The sequence below is a fragment of the Phoca vitulina genome, unplaced genomic scaffold (genome assembly GCF_004348235.1).
Source record: "Phoca vitulina isolate PV1807 unplaced genomic scaffold, GSC_HSeal_1.0 scaffold4, whole genome shotgun sequence".
Lineage (NCBI taxonomy): Eukaryota > Metazoa > Chordata > Mammalia > Carnivora > Phocidae > Phoca > Phoca vitulina.
The window spans coordinates 63,300,779-63,321,550 of record NW_022589707.1 but is presented as its reverse complement, the minus strand read 5'-3'; the positions used below and the strand labels follow the sequence as shown (position 1 = coordinate 63,321,550).

General features: G+C 39.1%; 1 protein-coding gene and 1 non-coding gene across 2 annotated transcripts in view; both read right to left on the bottom strand.

The window, feature by feature from the left end:
* Window positions 1–20,772, bottom strand: part of CDK6 (cyclin dependent kinase 6) — a 226,415-nt gene that overhangs the window by 189,599 nt on the left and 16,044 nt on the right. The gene's annotated exons all lie outside the window — the stretch shown is intronic.
* LOC116631215 lies at window positions 430–532 on the bottom strand. Its single transcript, XR_004299145.1, has one exon. It is a non-coding gene; the product is annotated as a U6 spliceosomal RNA (small nuclear RNA).

Sequence of the window (20,772 nt, the reverse complement as noted above, 5' to 3'; positions counted from 1 at the left end):
GTTACAGAGAATTTTGTTCCTGTCTTTAAACTATTCCAAACACAAATCTGTTCTATTCGGTCTGATGTAAGACTAAACAAAAGCATTCATTAATAAAAAGCAGAGAAGACATAATGCCAAAATCTTTGTATATTTTAGCGCATAATACATTTATCTTTTTCCAGGCAGATGGCAAGCAACTTGTTTCTAATTCAAAGAAAGATAATGGAAAGAACTGTTTACAGTAGAACAATCTTCAATAATTCAGAGCTTGATGATCTAATGAAATTACTTTAAAATGTCAAATGTCAAAATGCTGTATCAAATCTCTTCTTTTGCATTTCAACTCTAAGTTAACATTTTGAGGAAAAAGAAATTCAACAAATAGTAACTGTTTTATGGAAGGCTCACCCAACTCTTACTAAGCCCAGTCAAGTGCATTAATTTTTTTTTAATATGGAGAGCTTCACGAATTTGCGTGTCATCCTTGCTCAGGGGCCATGCTAATCTTTGTATCACTCCAATTTTAGTATATGTGCTGCTGAATGAGCATAATTGACAGACTGAGCTCTTTTATGAAGAGTTCTTAAAAATACTTTGTATCTATATTTTTATAAAATATATCACCCTTTTACAAATATCATACCCAATTTTGAAGTGTCTACACATAAGTTAATTAATCCACTCTTAGCATATGCCAAAAAATGATCTGTGTGTATATATATTATGTGTGTGTGTGTATATATATATACGTCTAGCTTTTAAACAATAAACAAAGAACACAAAACAAGGAAACTACTTACTTTAAGGTAAACTCAGCAGGGTTGCTGTAAAGATGAAACCATTCATGATAGGCAAAATCGGGCTTGGGACATGTTAAGTGTTCAATTAAAGATTAGTTGTGAGATGACGATGATGAATATGACTTATTCTTAAGAATTTTAGTTTTTATTTCACGTATTAGAACAATTTTTTCTTAAAGCATAAGGTTTCTCTTGATGCATACCTTTAGCACATTATAAAGCCTTCATTTATAGCTGAATGAAGGACACTCTCTCTATGGCTAAGGGGCTTCAGGGATGTTAATCACTTTAGCTTCTTCCACCCTCTTAGGATACCCAATTTCTCCACTTCCTGGTCTTCAACATGTGGCTTTTCTTCCTCCACCCTCTCTGCCTAATTCCAGACACTTCCTTCAGCCTTCACTTAGGGCTCCCAATTCCTCCCTGCTCTCTGCATATGGTCTTTTCTTGTAAGAGAAGAAAATCAAAGCCATTTGCCTCATTCCTGGGTCTTCTATCCCTCATGTTTCAGACGAAAGTATCCTCTCCAAGAAAAGGTATCCCCCCACCAACTGTGCCCTCCACCCTCTGCTAAGTTCTCATTTCATCAATTTCTACTTTTTCTAAAAAGATTTATTTGAGAGAGAGAGAGAGAGAGAGCACACACAGAGAACTTAAGGGAGAAGTAGACTCCCCACCAAGCGGAGAGCCCGATAGAGGGCTTGACCCCAGGACCCTGGGATCATGACCTGAGCCGAAGGCAGATGCTTAACCAACTGAGCCACCCAGGAGCCCCTCAATTTTTATTCTTTATCATTCCTCTCCAATCTCTCCTCTGCATCTACAAACACACTCATATTTCCTTTGTATAATGACACCAAAAAAGTTAAACCACTTTTATTTCAACCTGGTTGTCATTCTAACAACATTCCATCCCCTCAATTTACTTAATGATAGTCTACTCTGTGCTACACTTTCTCATTCCTTTGTTATCTGTGACCTGGCTTCCCCCCTTTCTCTCTCTTCCAGCAAAATCTGTCTCTCAGAGAGATACTGCTAACTTCCCACTACTAAATGCAGTCTTTTCAACCTCTTGGCAGCACTTGAGATACCTGAAGGAAATGCCTCCTTCTCCTTGAAACTCTCCCCTCCCAAGACTTCCCTGAATTATCTTGCTTTTCTCCCTCTCCTTCTCTGGTCTCTGCCTTCTTCTCTGACTCTTTTTTCTCTTTCAATCCTAAATGCAGGTAATCTTGAGGTTCCATTCTCAGTCTTACTTTTCCCCTCAACATATGGGTGCTCTTGCTCAGTCACTGATTTAATATGTTGTATCCAATTTGACAGTGACCTCAAGATCAACTACGGACAACAATTGTTTGAGGCATGATTTGAAAAAAACCTGTGCTTGTGAAAACTGCTGTGTGTTAACAAGTCATTTTAGCTGGTGACACAAGCCTACTCGTGTGCTCAGTTTGCACATGGGGTGTTTGTGGGTTGCTCCCTGCGGTGGGACACATTATGCACAATATGGTATTCCAAATGTGGGGCTCAAAAAGATCTATGTCTCCTTTAAGAATGTTACAGGTTTTCTGGATTCCTCTCTGGAGCTTGCAATTTCCTGTACTTCAACTATAACTCTGCCTTGGCTACTTCCTGAGAGCACATATAACTTAACCTGTTCAAAACAGAACTCATTGGTGTCCTTCAAACCCACCCCTTCTCCTGGGAGTCCTATTTCTAAGAGTAGACCACCATTCTCTTACTCAGGCTAACCAACCCCAATTCATCTTGCTGACTCTATGGCCCTGCTCACCCACACACCCAACCAGCTACCCAGACTGGCCAATTCTTGCACTCAACTCTCTCATACTTTCCTCTCATTTCGAGGAAACTATCCCGAGTTAGGCCACCATTTTTTTTCTCTCTCCCCAAGAAATGGTCCATCTCCTAACTAGTTTGCTTGTCTCTAGATTCTATTTCAACCTGGCTTATTCTATTATTCTCTTATTATTCCCATCACTTGTGCATATCTCTACTACTTCCTTCCCTTCCCCTCTCGCTCTGGTCAACTCAACACCTCAGACTCATCTGCCATGCATCATACGTCATTCATCTCCACTTTTGTGATTCTGCTCATTGTTCACCTCTTCTGTGGAGTCTAACTTTCTTGCTCCCACAAGTTAAAACAATTTCTTCTTCTGAGGTAGCCTAGAATTGTATCTGTGACTCCGAACAGTCCGTATTACTTTACTCTTTGTATTATAGTAGTTTGCATGGGTCCCTTCTGTCTTTCCTCCTGCTAGGTCATGAACTCATTGAAAATAGGGACCGTTAATACACTTTTTGATTCCCCACTGTACATATTGTTTATATTAAGTGCCTTGCACTCAGGAGGTTCTCAGTTAACCTCTGCTAGGTGGAAAGAGGTTCTCAGTTAACCTCTGCTAGGTGGAAAGACACTATTTTATGAATGTATCCCATGTCACATACTGCTATTCTCTGTAGGCAACATTAACTCTGGGAATGAGATCCAAACTGTAACTGGATGCCTTAGCATCTTTGGGTCCATCCAAAAAGCATCTTCAAATCAGGCAATCCTGATACCGAGTTCTAGAATACGCCCCTGTGGAAACTGGAATATGCCAGAACCAAATTCCCAGTCTCTTCAGAATAGAGACACCACAAAAGCAAGCTTCATTTCTTGGCATATTATAACATCCTCAATTTTGTGAATATCTGAATTGCCACTTTAGGAAAAAGGAGGAAATTTCAAGGTTCCATTTAATTTTCCATGCAGCAGACAGGAAAGCTTCATCCTTTCATTCAGAGCCCAATAACTTACCAAATGGTAGACTAAAAACCTTAATAAAGCTTTCAAATGGGTTTTACCTCTACAAACAGCAAATTTCTGGAAGCTAGTGTGAAAAACTCAGCATTAGTAGTACTATTAAAATGTTTTCTTTATACTTAAGTATAAACACATAGAAGAAAATAGGCAAAAATTTTCAAAATTAGCTAACAATGACATTTTAAAATCAGTTGTAAATTTTACTTGACCCTTTTTATTTTGTTTGGAGGTGGGGACAACTTTTACTTATAACAGGAATTCCTTTCTTTCTTTAAACACTGGGAGTGAGCCTTTGTAGAAAAGGATTATTTCTTCAGTTTCTAAGAAACAAACTGGAATAATTTATGCCTTCAAAATTTCTCTCATAAAAGACTTTGCACAAACAATCTCTTTTTTTACTATTTGATACTAAAATTATAGGAACATAGAATTTTAAAGCCAAGGTCATCAAGTCTTCGTCCTCCTTTTTGAAAATGAGCAAACTGGGGGGTGGGGGGTGTGGGGTGGGCATGGTTAAGGTGACCCACCTAGGATCCCTCTGTGAAAGGTCCTTCCCACTGTACCATTCTGCCACTGAATGCAGCACAAGTACCTCCCAAAGTTAATTCCAGGAGGGAAAGCACATTATTCTTATACCTTAGAAATTATCAAGCATTCTTCAAGGAAGCTTTAAAAATATTTGAAAAAACAGAAGGATGCATGCTTCACAGCGTTCTAACTATCAAACCTGTCGGAGGAATTCCAGCCTATTAAAAATGTGACTTTCAAAAATGTAATATTCAAATACATCTTTCTGGGTTAGCAAAGGCCTCTCATTTTCTAAAATCGTGGAAAGGTGCATACATCCTTAAGAGAATTCTTTCAACTTACTGTCCTCTCCTCCCAAAGTCACGGCCAAAGACATAAGGCACCCGTTTATTACATAAGCAGCTATCACACATCTTTTTAACTGTCAGACCATTCTGGTTTATGTATATAGCTGCAGTTCGCACTGTTTAGGAGTTTATAATATATAATAGTTTCTTCCGTATAAAAATAGGCACTGCTTTTTTGCTTGTTCTCATTCCTTTAGGTGGTAAAGGACGTTCATGGTGGTGTCCACACAAGGCTATGGACTGGGATGTCTCAACCAGGGCACTATTCACATTTGAGGCCAGACAACTCTTTGTTGTGGGGAACTGGCCTGTGCATTCAGGGTGTTTAGCTGCATACTTGGCTCTACCCACTAGATACCAGTAGTATCCCTCCAACTGTCAACCAAAAAATATCTATAGACATTGCCAAATGTCCTCTGGGGGCAAAATCTCCCTCAGCTGAGAAACTACTGCTATTGAGGGATAGTGTTCACTTCTGCATATGTTCTCATACTATTTTTAAAAGCTACCGTTCCCCGTGTTACCCCATGTTAGGATGGCTGGTAGTAATTAATCTTTTCAAGTTTTTTTAATACCCCATCATTGTGACTGCCTTTGTGCATATTATTTTGATGTAATTTCTAAAGAAATAGAATTATCTCACACAATCCACCAAAGAAGCATTTATTAAGCACCTGCAGTATGCTCAGCAGCATGCCAACCACCAAAGAAAAAGTCATGAGCTCTATCCACAAAGATCTTTCATTAGAGTTGAGGGAAGAAGACATGCACATGTGACATAAGCATGGGCCCCGCAGGACAAAACAGAACACAGAGTTAAACCAGGGGGAACAAACTTAATGATCAACGAAGACTCACATTTCCAGAAATGCTCTTAATGGAGCTGATGAGATCAGAGCCTAACCTTTGAAGACAAGTGCATACTATACAGGTAAACCTCTCGGACTTGGTTAATATCAGACCACGTCAAGTAGAAGGGAAACTAATCTTCCAGGGTCAAGTCTAGATGAAGAGAAAAACAGGTGAAGACTCAACCTATTGATGCCATCTACCACATTCATAAACTTCAGAATCACTCACTTCAATTCATCTTGGGAGTTCTTCTCCACTGGTTATCTTATTTAATCCCCTCATATGGGTTAATGACATTTTATAAATGGAGGCATTGGAAGGAAAACCATAAAACCTGATAGGCCAGGCACTGTGATACGAAAGACAGTAAAGAATAGACAGGAGGCGATGCATCCAGAAGCTGGAGAGGGCTCTAATCAGAGGTGTCAGTTGTCTGGAACTACCTGAGGCTTTCTTCACTTGAGGATAAGTGTATCCTCTTGTAAGGAAGGGTCAAAGGAGCTGCTATTGAGCTTAGTCCTTTTTCAGAAACCTCTGATTCCCTAGCAGGAATAAAATAAAACTGATGAAAATTCAATAAACGGACAAATGCAACAACCTTTTAGTTCCTGCCCTTCATTGTGGATTCCAGTCCCAAACCACATTCTTAAGGAAATCCTAAATTTTCCAGTTGACCTTAGCTCCATTCATCTCAGCCATCTCATCTCACTCCCAATTAAACAAGTAAGGAAGAAAGTTATCCCTACTCTGGGTTTTCCTCTTCTCACCCATTGATGGTAAGGGGAAGACTAACATCAGGGTGCTGATTAGATGAATGTTAACCTTATCAATGCTAAATAGTGTTGGGCCTCTGTGTTTCCCCTAATTTATACCACAGACTTTTACTATCTTTTGCCTCCTACAAATTGATGTTAACCAGTGCCTTTCTGTAATGCAGGCCTTCTGAACCTCAGCACTACCAACATTTTGCGTTGTCTTTGCAGCAGGGGCTGTCCTGTGCCTCGCAGGATATTTAACAGAATCCATGACCTTCCCCTATTAGATGCTAGTAGCAATACCCTTCCCCAGCTATGACAAAGAAAATGCATCCAGAGATTGCCAAATATCCCCCGAGAGGTAAAACTGCTCCCAGCTGAAGACCACTGCTGTAATCGGATCTTGGGAGAGAAATACTGGTCAAGCAGTGCTTGTATAGATAATCCCGGTTCAAAGACTGAACAAATGAATATGAGTAGCTCTGAAAGTCTGTAATTTCTTCAACTTTAAAAAACATATGGCCCTTTCTCTCAATTCAAGGGTGCTTGCAGCATCAGTGGAAGAGGACTGGTCACATAACCAGTGCCCCCAAAGTAGGCACATACAGAGTGGCAGGGCTAAACCTGGGAGGGGTCGGAAGCTGATCTGTGGAGCTGCCTGCCCCTCCAGCATCACCGCCATGTTGCCCCTTCTCTGAGCTCAAGTCATCCAGGATCAGAAGAGATGCTGCTCATTTGGGTGTGTTGATAAAAGCATTTGCCACTGAGTTGATTATACGTAAGGTGTCTTCTAGCCATCATGAAGCCAGGCAGCATTTCTGCTCAATGGTTTAAAATAAAAATCCATTTTCTGTAATGATGTTCCAATTTTTCAATCCGAAGAGCATGACTTTCCCGCCAGAATGAGTAAGCTCTATGCATCGCTGTGGCCAGGAACTGATTATGCTCATCCATGCAACCTACTCTTCGTGAACATCTTCAGTGTTCTCAAGTTGAAACTTCTTCAAGTGTCTGTCGCTAAGAGCTACTGTTAGGTGTTGGCATGCAATTTTAAACCTGTTTAGGAACACACATATGGCTTTGAAACGCTTAGTCAAACTTCAAAACGATTTAAGAACTATCCTAAAGCAGGGCGTCTGGGTGGCTCAGTCGGTTAAGCGTTTGCCTTGGGCTCAGGTTATGATCCCAGGGTCCTGGGATCGAGTCCTGCATCAGGCTCCCTGCTAGGCGGGGAGTCTGCTTCTCCCTCTGCCTGCCACTCCCCCTGCTTGTCCTTTCTCCCCCCCCAACCCCTGTCAAATAAATAAAATCTTAAAAAAAAAAAAAAAGAATTATCCTAAAGCTGCATTTTCATGACAAACACGGTATTTTGCTTATTAAAGACTCAGACGTTAGCTAGAACAACAAAGAATCAAATGTCAACCAATTTTCTTCACCATGTGAAAACCAGGGCGAAAATCCAGTCTTTCCTAGACTGGGGCTTATTTCCCCACCCCACACCATGCCTCAGACTCTCTGAAATATGAACTAAAAACCAGTGTTTGCATGCTGCTGTGGGGCACCACACCAAAAACCTCACACAGACGCAGAAACTGTGAAGACCACCACAGGCCCTTGGATGTGAAGGTTATGAGGAAGCCCTGGGTATGAAGACACACAGGAAGTAGTGAGGACAAACACTCAGAGGCAACTCCCTGGTGCAAGACAGACCACAGGCACTCCTTATAGGGTCCTAGAGTCCAGATCCCCTGCCTTAAGAAGACAAATGTGTAAAGATTCTCATGAAGGGCCTGTGCATTTACAGTAATATCCTTCTTTCTTGGGCTAGCTTTAGTGGGTCTCTATTATTTCTATTCCTAACACTAAACCTGCTGTCTGTATCATGAACTACTGCCTGGTTCTCATCTGGTGACAAAATGTCATTTAAAAATCTATCTTCTTGGGCACCTGGGTGGCTCAGTCGGTTAAGTGCCTGCCTTCGGCTCAGGTCATGATCCCACGGTTCTGGGATCGAGCCCCGCATCGGGCTCCCTGCTCAGTGGAGAGCCTATTTCTCCCTCTCCCTCTGCCTGCCTCTCTGCCTACTTGTGCTCTGTCAAATAAATAAATAAAATCTTTAAAAAAAAAATCTATCTTCTTGGGGTGCCTGGGTGGCTCAGTGGGTTAAGTGTCTGCCTTCGGCTCAGGTCATGATCCCAGGGTCCTGGGATCGAGCCCCGCATCGGGCTCCCTGCTCAGCGGGGGGCCTGCTTCTCCCTCTCCCTCTGCCTGCTGCTCCCCCTGCTTGTGCGCTCTCTCTCTTCAAATAAATAAATAAAATCTTAAAATAAATAAATAAATAAAATAAACAAAAATCTATCTTTTTGTGAGAGAGGGAGAAATAAAACTCTGGGGCTGGATAGAGGTGATGGCTCCACAACAATGTGGATGTATTTAATGCAACTGAATTGTACACCTGAAAATGGTTAAAATGGTAACTTTTATGTTACGCATATTTTACTAAAAAAAAAGTTAAGAAAACCTACCTTTTTGAAAAAGGTATGATTACAATATCCTATCCATAGAAGCTTCTTATCCTCGACATCAAGTAAAACTAGATAGTTATTTTCCCCTTACAAAATATATAGAAAATATATCTTCCAGGAGCGCCTGGGTGGCTCAGTCAGTTGAGCATCAGACTCTTGATTTTGGCTCAGGTCTTGATCTCAGGGTCGTGGGACTGAGCACAGAGCCCAATGCAGGGGCTCTGTGCTCAGCACGGAGTCTGCTTGAGTTTCTCTCCCTCTGCTCCTGCTTGTGCACACGCGCTTTCTCTCAAATAAATCTTTAAAATATGTATGTATATATCTCTCTCTTCCAAACTCCCCCCAAATTTAACAATGTATTTTGAGAATGTATGTAGGACCATTTATTTTTTTAAAAAGATTTTACTTATTTATTTGACAGAAAGACAGAGAGCACAAACAGGGGGAGCGGGAGAGGGAGAAGCAGGCTCCCCGCTGTGAGCAGGGAGCCAGATGTGGGACTCGATCCCACCACCCTGGGATCATGACTTGAGCTGAAGGCAGACACTTAACCGACTGAGCCACCCAGGCGCCCCTACCAACTGCAGACTCGTTAGTGACGGTTTTTTAGTGATTCCCCACCACCACTATTCCTTTATTTTTATCACTACTTAACCACTTGATTAGCGTCTTTATAAACACATGCAATTAAGTGCAAAATGGATACGCACATGTTCCCACATGAAGAGTGGTGGGGATGTGAAGGAGAAATGAAGAATCCAACGTCCTAAATTGATTACCACTTACCTGTTTAAAGAAGTCAGTTCACGTTTTAACATATGCAAGAGTTTGTCTGTAACTGGATAACAGGCACAAGATACCACATATAATAATGCCAATAATGAAAACCAACAGGAATTTTACATGTAGAACAGACCAAAAACTCTTATTTGCATGTCAAGTAAAACAACATTTTTATCCATTTTTTTTTACTATAAGACCAAAAGCTGATGAATGTAAGATGAATTTACTTTATTTCCCACCAAAAACATAATATGAAAAGAACAAACAAATGTAGGTTTTGGGTAACAGGTCAACAATTTAAGATAAACCACAGTGAAGTTGTAGCTCTCACCAATTTTAGATCCAAACTCATTTTAATTCTTAATTACTCTCTGGCACTTTTAGGTGTTTTTTCCTTTCCTTCTACTTTCTTTAACGTCATTTCTGTCTAGTCTAGGGAAACTCTCTCAGAACCAGGAGTTTTTTGCCATCTTAATTTTGACCTACTCATGATATTTCAAAACTTTAAGAAATAATTTATTTCTTTAATTTGACCTCTAATTTTGGGGGGTCATTCTCTATTTACCTCTATACATTCAGAATTTTCTTCGTCTTATACATTTGTCTTCTCAGTGTTTAGGAGTTTATTCTTTACCTAAACTCCCTGCTTGCTCTTCACTACTTCCATCTCAACCTCTCAACCTCTCCCTCCATAATTCCTAGATTTAAAGAGTCAAATTTTAGGGGCGCCTGGGTGGCCCAGTCAGATAAACATCCGACTCTTGATTTGGGTCAGGTCATGATCTCAGGGTTGTGAGATCGAGCCTCACGTTGGGTTCCAAGCTTAGCGTGGAGTCTGCTTAAGATTCTCTCTCCCTATGTCCCTCCCCTCCCTCTCTTAAAATAAATAAATAAATAAATTTTATATCTAACCAAAACATAACACAATAGATTTTGTTTCTTCAACAGACAAGACGTAAGGCATCCTCTCCTCTTTCATGGATAGCCAAGTCATATAACCAAGTTAATATTTTATTAACTGCAATTATCTAAATAGCAGAAATAGGACATGTTCATCATAACCGTAGTTGGGAAGGATTACAATAAAGTATAAATCTTGAAATATTTTCTCAATAATCAACAAAGTATTAAATTATAAGTTTTAGTGTTCAACGTATCTGTCATATTCTAATTCTTTGAAAATGGGTCTTAATGGTCAGAAGAGATGACAACTTTCAATTAACTAGGTTTTCTTATTAATTGGAGTGTTCCTCAATTAGGCAACTCAACAAAAAGACTTCCCTAAAAATGAAACAATTACAAAAATTAGAAATCTCATATGGGGAGGGGTGCCTGGGTGACTCAGTTGGTTGGTGAAGTGTCTGCCTTCAGCTTGGTCATGATCCCAGGGACCTGGACTCGAGCCCAACACTAGGCTCGAGCCCAAGCCTCTCCCTCTGCCCCTCCCCCCAGTCCTGCTTGTGCACTCTCTCTCTCAAATAAATAAAATCTTAAAAAAAAAAATCTCATACAGTTTTCTTTTTTAGTGATAAGTAGAATTTCTTGCAGAGAAATTCTCAATATGCAGAATGCTCACTAAATCAGCAGATGAGGAAATGCAAAAGGCATCAAATGTCAGTTTTTGTACTGTGGGCAGCACCAGAAACTTGGGAGTCTTAAGCAAATGCTACCAATCCTCAGATTCCTATAGCAGCATCTCAGAGAACACCCAAGAAAAGAAGGGGTTTCATTTGTTTTTGCCTGTACTGGTCATAATTCTCATACTCTTTGTAATGATTTGTGATGCTTCTGAATGCTCTATTCCTTAATGCTGAGTTGGCCAAACAGTCTGGTAGAAATGCTTGTAGACATGTCTGAAACAAATGACCCACACTAAGTACCTTCTAGAAAGTAAATTCTCTTTAAAATAATTTACTGCTGATTGGACAGGTGTTCTGTCTGGCAAAACCTGGGTTTCTAAATTCTGCTTATTTTCTCCCATTATTTGTTTTTTATTTTAATCATCTATGGAGTGAAATTCCATGGTCAATTTTCCAATGGTCTGAATCTCTCTGAAAATGTTATGCTTTGGAATGAAGCTCTTCATGTAATTTCTCAAGTATTTTGAAGTTGGGTGGTTAGATGAAACAACCAGAACATAATCCATTTTCAGCTGGTAAGATAGTCAAATAAACAAAAATATGTTTCTGAATGAAAAACATTCAAAGGAATACATATTACTGCATACTTTCAGTATGATTATGTAACAAGACACCACTTCAAAGCAAACTTTCCATTTGGATTACATGTGCAAAAAGGTCAGGGCTATGTTTTCTGTAGGAATTTTTACTTTTGCTTACTTAGAAGCAGTTAAATTCCTGCTATTTAGGGGCCTCTGTAAAGATTAAAACACATAAAGAAGCATTTGATAATAAATACCTGTTTTAAACACAGCATTATGTGTTTTTAAGATTTTATTTATTTGACAGAGAGAGACACAGCGAGAGAGGGAACACAAGCAGGGGGAGTGGGAGAGGGAGAAGCAGGCTTCCCGCTGAGCAGGGAGCCCGATGCGGGACTCGATCCCAGGACCCTGGGGCCATGACCTAAGCCGAAGGCAGACGCTTAACCACTGAGCCACCCAGGTGCCCCAAACACAGCGTTATTTTTGCTGTATCTCTTCACTGTAAACTACTGTTTTAAAACTACTGTAAAACTACTGTTTTAAAATTGTCTTTAATAATAAAAACATTTCTAGAGAAACTTTATGTCTGGATAATGTATAAAATAACTTTCAAACTGCTTCATAAATTTTTAAACAAATTGGCTGTCGACATGGATAAACTCTCAACCATGTCCTATAATTAATGTTGTAACAGCCCGGGAAAACAGGTAAAACATTTTCAAGGTTTTCTAAAATTTTCAAGGCTTTCTGAAATGCTTCATCTCCAGATGTCTCAATACTAATAGCTTTTTAGTCTAATAATTTTGGCTAGTTCTAAATATAAAACTAATTAGTAAATACAATTTGGTTTCACTCACAGAGGGGGCTGTGCTGGACTCTTCAGAGAGCAATGAGGGTCCCGATGGAACAGATCCACAGTTTCCCTCCCTGCTCGGCACCTTGGGTCTCTAAGCCTTGCCTAAAATCAACGTAGCAAATACACTTCAAATGTAATTTGAACTTCATTTCCTTCCACCTCTGCCCCAGTCATCGGACTGCACAGAAACAATACAAAGACCAAATGAATTTTATATATAACAGGACTGCCTTACGTTGAGAGGTAAGGATGTATTTATTTATTATACTCCAGAGCCAAAGCTACTTCTAATCTTAAGAACAAAAAGCATGTAATCCATCGCAGAATACAACGGCTCATACCTAGTACCATTAATTTTAACGTGCAACAGAAAGGAAAGAATCATTTCTGATTTCAAATGTCTGATGATGAGGAAACCAAAGGTTCCCTGAAACGCTCAGTCTGGACCAAGGTCATTCGATATTATTAGCCCTAGCACAGCGACAGAGAGAAACCAGGAAGTGCTGAGTCATCAGGAGCGTAAGTGACACGCTCGTCAGCACTTCTGGTGCCAGGTTCAGAGGTGAGTGTACTTCCTTTGACCTGCCACGCTCTTCCTTTTCTCACTGCCTAGGGGAGGCAAGGCCCTGGAAAGCCGACTGCTACCACATTAAAGAGCAGCATGAACCCTAACAACCTCACTTAACAGTCCCAATTCCATGAGCATTTGTCTCTACGTATGACTATTAAAACAAATTGTTAGAAAAATTAAATTAAAATATAGATGGCATTTAATATGTCAAATTAAGTGATTATACCCCAATTCCTGGTAACAGAAGCCAGTTTCCTCCTTAAATAATCAGTGTGCCCTTGCTAGCATCCAGTTTATTTGCATTTAATTCCCAAACAGGCATTACCAAAACAGTCATATCCAAATGATCCCGGCATGACTAAAACACCTGTAGTACTAGACAGAAAACCCTAAGATGTGGGAAATAACACCTGGAGTTGAGGTGACCTTGAACAGGACATTTAAATTCTATGTCAGTTTCATTATCTATAAAATGGGAATAACAATCCCCCCAGCTGTGAGAATAACTCTATTAATAGCACCTAAGTAGACAACCACCATGCAAAAAAGGAATTAGACATTCATTATTAAAAAACGGAATAAAACCAAATCTTGGTCTCAGGTTCCAAGCAATTCATTAGACACATTCAATAATTTCACTGGATTTGAATGTTTACATTGTCACCTAGATTAGAGTCCACACAAGAAGACAAATCTGGGAACACTAACAGCAGGACATGGACAGTATTCAGTAGTACTGGGCTATATAAAAGTGTGTTTTTTAAAAGGCGATTATATATGAGAAATATCACAATAATACTTTATTGAGGAAAAAGAAAGTTTGAAGTGACATCAAGAATTAGTCCTCAGCATTTCTCTGCAGAATCTCTACAGGTCTCCAAAACGTATTCAAATTAAATAAACTTTTCCTCAATCACTGGTAATTAACTTTTAAAATCTTGTTTAATGTTATAATTTCGGTAACTGAACAAAACAAACACAGCAAGCATTACTTTTTGCAAAAAATTTTATTGCATTGAGGTAATTTTTTCAGTTATATTATGGAACAAATCAGCATTGTGAGCTCGCCAGGGATTCAACTACATTTACCAAGCTGTATCTACTGGAAATCTTGGGTCGCCAAATCCAGATTTAGCAGTGGCCTTTGGACAATTACCTTTCAGTCCCTTTTCAGTCTTTGTACACTTAGATGACCCAGACGTGACTGAAAAGATTTACATTCTCCCGACTGTGTGTGAAAACAAAACAGGAAGATTGCCTCTTGGCCTTAACTCTCAAAAGGAAGAACAGACCAGGGTGACTTCATTAAACCTTGAGTTTAAATGTGGAAATGATTTTAGCACCCAGAGATGACACAAGATGGAAAAGAATTTAAGATGACAACATAACTCTATCCAACAGCTAACATTTGCTGAACAATTTCCATATCCACTGTGCTCGTATCTTAACTAGTACCTGATATAATGTCTGCCTAGGGCTTATTATCCATAGGAAAGCTAGGTGGACTTGACAGAGTCCTGCTGGCCTTAATAATTTATGTCTAAGAGAATGAGAGCTGCACATAATATCAGAATTTCAAGAGGACTTTGTTGAGTTTGGCCACACATTCCATGAACACCACCACTCTCCCTCAAAACATTCCAAGCAGTTGAATGGTGATACGAAGGAGGAGAGGAAGAGGCAGTGAGGTAACTAAGTATTTGCCAAGTGTCAAACACGTAACAGGAACCTAAATTCAGAAACATCATTTAATATGTGTCCTAATTTTACAAATGAAGAAACTAAAGCTTAGACAGGTGAGAAGTATAATGTGGTCAAGTCATACTGTCATGGGGGAGAATGTGAATGTGAGCCCACATTTGACTTCGACTCTTAGGTTATCAATAATATCCAAGGCTCAATTAATAATAATGTGGTTGTATTTCCAAAACTCCATGTGTACCCTCATACTTTTTATTTAAAATTTCACAAACTTTTTAGGATGCCACCATAGTACCCTCCCAAGAACACCATATATTACATTGCTGAACTGTGGTTCATGAATTCATTCATGGTTTACCCTACAGACTAAGCCCCTGCTCAACTGTTTCCAATAACACATGGATAAAGTGGATACCAACCCACAATCAGCAGAATGTATTTCAACTGTCACACTGACCGGGTGATCGGACTTTCTTCTATCTCAGAAGGAGACATATGTGAGATAATTAATAATAGTCTAGCACTAGGGCTGCAGGCTTCTGACGGCAAGCAATTCTCTTCTGTGCAACTTTCAACTGAATTCCCAACCTTGGTCTGTGCATGCATGGTCGAAAACCTTTTTTAGCCACTCAGCGGTGGCCAAGAAAGCATGTCCAACTCATAATCATTTACGACTTGGGGTTTTCTTTTTATATAGAAATGGGAGAATTTTTTGAGGACCTCCAAGTCCTTCAGATCACTTTAGGGTAGCATTCTACCCCTGCCACAATCAGCTTACTGGAAATGCTAAGGAAAAGCCTGTGAAAAGGGAACAGAGGTGAAAATCAAGGCTGTAGAAAATTTGGGAGGGAGGGAGAAAGAGAATCAATCGTATATAACACTGCTTGCCTTAAAAAAAACCAAAAAAACCAAACAAAACAAAAAAAACAAAAACAACTGCACCAAAGCTGTCTCCATTCGAGCAGTTGGTTTTGTTCCGGCTGCTCCCCCACATATCTAAGTGCAGTGAGTACATTCCCAACTCCCACTGCCAAGTTAAAATGAAAACGTTCTCAGTCTAGAAATGATTGAGGTGGTTTTCTTTAATCAAATTAGAGCAGCCAAATGTTCCTTTCAAAGGTAACTGTCTACTCTGCAGCTGTATGCAAACTACCACATCAAATGTGAGGGAAAAAAATAGCGATAGAATTGTGTCCTTACAGTACAGTGCTGGCTGCAGAGATGGAGAAACAAAAGCATCAGTACAGCTAAGAACTACATTCACAGCGAGCTTCCAGAAATATGCTGACTTCACAAACTGTGAACAATGTACTGAAACTTCCAGTATATAATTAGCTATTTTGGGGAAGGGAGGAGCGTGGGGGGAAATTCCCCCTTAAAAAACAGCTAAGCGGCAATAGATACCTTGAGTCATTTACCCTAGCGACCAAAGCCTCAATGAGAAACATTAAAAGACTGGCTGAGACTTCATGCACAAAAAAAATCTCATAGACCTTGCTTTTTCACTTCCTGTCTCCATCAGAAACACACCACAGTGAGTAATCTTGAGTATCCAACAAGCTTCAATTAAGCTTGTAATGATTCATTTACATGCAGAATTTATTCTTTTAAATCATCAGACATGGGAAATTCCTGCAAAGAATTAATTCATAGTGGGCTTTTTTTTCAGTTGGTTTCTCTGAAGAAAAATCAATTGGCTAACATTCCCACTATGATGTCAAATTAGTTACTGCATGTTACGGGTTTACACCAGCTGTTGGGATGCTATATGAAAACCTAGAAATGACAGTATGAAAACCGAGAATGACTATGATTGTAGATCACCAGGTGCAACAGGCAAATGGAAGATGGTGACAATGTTCTTTCTACATATACAGCTCTTTTCCAGGCTGTCTGCAAAATTAAAGAATGTCACAGAAATAGGGGAAAAGTCTATCTCACATGATTTCCATATGTCTCCAGAGCATGTGTTCTTCAACTTATTTTTGCTCCTGGTGAAATGTATGGGCTACTTCCCTGACTCACACTACTACTGATCTATCCAAATGTGAAGACTGCTGCATAAATAAAACCTCCTACAGGTTATAAGCAATTCTCAGGCGACATCCTTTTGCTCCCACTCAGGAAAGCAAACTGAATTGCAAGAAATAATGACATTTTAATTATTTAATGTTTTATTTTAAGAAATATATCAGATGGGACTTCCACTTCAAAATGGCAGATGCAGGGCGCCTGGGCGGGTCAGTCCGCTAAGTGTCCAGCTCTTGATTTCGGCTCAGGGCATGATCTCAGGGTTGGGGGATCAAGCCCTGCTTAGGGTTCTGTGCTGGGCGTGGAGCCTGCTTAAGATTCTCTCTCTCCCTCTGCCCCTCCCCACTCCCTCTCTAAAAAAAAGAACAACAACGACAAAAAAAAATGGCAGACCCATTGCAAACATTTGCCTCCAGTCTTTCTCAATATACTGCTAGAGAAAGAGAAATAAAACCCGTAAGTAAAGAAAGATGCCATCAAAAAACTGAGAGTTTAGTAGATTTTCTGGATGACTGAAAATAAATAGAAGCAAGTTGATGGAGGAAACTGGCAGAGAAAGTCACCAAAAAGACAGTGGTCTCTAGATTGGTGAACATGTAATTCAGGAACCACATTAAGAAAATACTTTTTAATTATGGACTATTTTTTATTTCTTCATTTCAAAATCATCACTTTTGTGCATTTATATATATACATATCTGCATACAGAGGTAATTTTTAAAAATTTTTTTACTGTTACATTAATCACCATACATTACATCATTAGTTTTAGATGTAGTGTTCCATGATTCATTGTTTCAGAGATAATTTTTATAAGTCAGTGAGTATCAGGGGCATGCTCAAATATTTTTACTGAAGGGAAGGCCAGTGCCCTAGAACAAGCTATGAGGGCACTGTGGAGGAAGCAGGAGCCGGACTGAGCCAGCAGGTGTGATGGAGGAGAAAGGGAGAGAGAAACGCAGCCAAAGCAGGGGAGTCAACTGAAGGAAGGTCTGTACCAGGTAACTGCACTGGTCGGCATCCCCACTGTCATCCCCATACCAAAGACGTTGGGATAAAACCCTTCTTGTTATGGCATTTGGGGGTTCTTCCTCATCCTGACAGCCAGTTTTCCCATTCACTTAAAAGTAAAGCCTGATAAAAGATACTCTCACCCCTACTCCAACTGAGCCTGATAAAAGATACTCCATCCCTACTCCAAATGAGCCTCCCAGAATTTCTACTCAGAAATGAGATCTTGGGGCACCTGGGTGGCTCAGTCAATTAGGCGTCTGCCTTCAGCTCGGGTCATGATCTCGGAGTCCCGGGATCGAGCCCTGCATTGGGCTCCCTGCTCAGTGGGGAGTCTGCTTCTCCTTCTCCCTCTGCTCCTACCCCCGGCTTGTGCTCTCTCTCTCAAATAAATGAATAAAATCTAAAAAAAAAAAAAAAGAATAAAGAAATGAGATCTAGCAGGGAGAGTCTTATTTAACAGCCATAATAGCTACCCAGTTTTTATAAAAAACAAAAAACAAAACAACAACAAAAAAAACTAATGGATATACAAGGCAGTAAGAGAGCAAGAGGGTTCAGACTTACCTGCCACAAACAACTAGGAACTGGACAAATATATAAAACAACTGTTTTCAGATACCAGACTAGGCAGTATAGATTGGTGATCCCTGAGAGAAGGGATATCAATGAGGGAAGCCCAAAACTGCCCTGGCGGCTTTCTGTGTGGAGGCAATTTCCAGACCACAGGCACACGGAGGAGGAACCAAAGTGAGGACTATAGTACCACTGAGGTGAGTAGGAAGATATCAAGAAGCTAAGAAGACAAGGAGGCTGAGGTGACTAAAATTTGTAAGACAGAGTACTGAACAAAAAAGCCACCCAGAAAAAGAGCTTCAGAAATCTACATGGGGAAGTGGGGGGTCTACTGAGTCCTTTCCTGAATATCAACCTGCACATAGGGAACTACACAAGACCAGGCAAAAACTGCTTCTGAGGAAAGAACAAGGACCAGGAAATTGTAAACTGAATGATTCCTAGAGCTCACAAAGGGCAAGAAATCTTTTTAGTTTGTTCCCACCAGCCAGAGAAAAAAAGACTACAAAAGGCTAATGCCTTAGTAGTCAGCCTACACTAAAGAAAGCCTACACTAGATCCCCTCCCCATAAAAAGAACAAAAACAAAAACTAAAAACTAAAAATAAGCCTTGAAGGATCAAACTGAACCACAAGTAACTTTACTGTCCATCAGAACAAAGTCCAACACCCTTTAAAGGAACAGAACAAAATCCAGCTGTCAACAATGTAACATTCATAATGTTTGGCATCCAATAAAAAAGTATTAAACATGCAGACATACAGGAAAATGTAGCCCATAACCAGGAGAAAATTCAGTCAACAGAAACAGACCCAAAAAAAGACCGAGATTATGGAATACCAAAGACATAAAAGCAACTCTTTTAAATATTATAAATATGCTAAAAGGCCTAAAGGAAAACGTGAACATAATGAGGGGGGAAATGAAAAATATCTTAAAAGAATCAAATGTAAAATGTACCAAGATAAACTACATGGACCAAAAGAAGTCTTAATAAATTGAAAAAGGATTAAAATCATACAGAGTTGTTCTCTGATCACAACACAATATTAGACAGAAAGGAAAGGAAAAATCCTGTACGTGTTCGACAATTAAAGAACACAAATCTAAGTAACCCATGAGTCAAAGAAGGATCACCAAAATAAAGTTAAAGTGTTTTGAACTGAATGAAAATGGAACCAAAATATACCAAAATTTATGGGAGGAGAATAAAACAACATAAATGCTTATGTTAGAAAAGAAGAAAATTCTAAAATCAATGAGCTAAGCTTCTATTTCAGGAAGCTAAAAGAGAAAATTAAACCCAAAGTAAGTAGGAAAAGGAAATAAAAATAAAAGTAAATATAAACTAGACAATAGACAAATGACAAAGGAAATTAACCAAAAACTGATTTATCATCAATAAAACTGCCAAAATTCTACCTGTATGATTAAGAAAAAAAAAAAGGAAAACATACAAATTACCAATATGAAGAATGAAAGAAGGGTCATCACCATAGATTCTGCAGACATTAAAGATAAAAGAATAAAGAATTTATGCCAATAAACTAAAAAACCTACATACACACATACCTTGAAAAATACAAATTACAAAAAGTAATTCTACCTACATGGCCTGATGTCCATTAAGGAAATAGAAACTGTAGTTAAAACCTTCCCATAATGAAATAATAGGGCCAGATAACTTCCCTGTAAATTCTATTAAAGGTATAAGAAGGAATTAATATTAATGCTACACAAAATCTTTCAGAGGAGCTATAAACACTTATCAACTCATTTTATAAGGCCAGCATTACCTCAAAACCAAAATCTGAGACTTCATGAAAAAAGACAATTACAGAATAATATCCTTCATAAACAGAGATGTAAAAATTCTTAGCAAAATTTCAAAAGGCAAAATTGCAAAAAACAATTTTAAAAAAGAAGAACAAAGTTGGAAAACTTACACTACCTAATTTCAAGACCTACTGTAAAACTACAGTAAATAAAACATCATGGCAGTGGCAAAAAGACAGATATATAAATCAATGGAACAAAACAGAGTCCAGAAGTAGACCCAAATGTCTATGGTCAATTGATTTTTTACAAAGTTGCCAATGTAATCCAAAGTGAAGAAAGCACAGACTTTTCAACAAATGGTCCTAGGACAGCTGGGTATCTACAAGGAGAAAAATGAACTCTTACCTCAAGCCACACACAAAGATTTAACTTGAATGTATCACAGAGTTAACGTAAAAGCAAAAACTGTAAAATCCTAGAAGAAAACATAAGAAAAAATACATGTATATATGTCTTTGGGGTAAGCAAAGATTTCTTAGATGGGATATAAAAGAAGGACAAACCATCAGAGAAAAGAATGATTAAGTCAGACTTTAGAAAAAATTAAAATCGTCTGTTTTGCCTAAGATCAAGTGTAGTATCTGTTCTTATCAGTTTAAAAAGAAAAGAAAGAAAGAAAAAGGC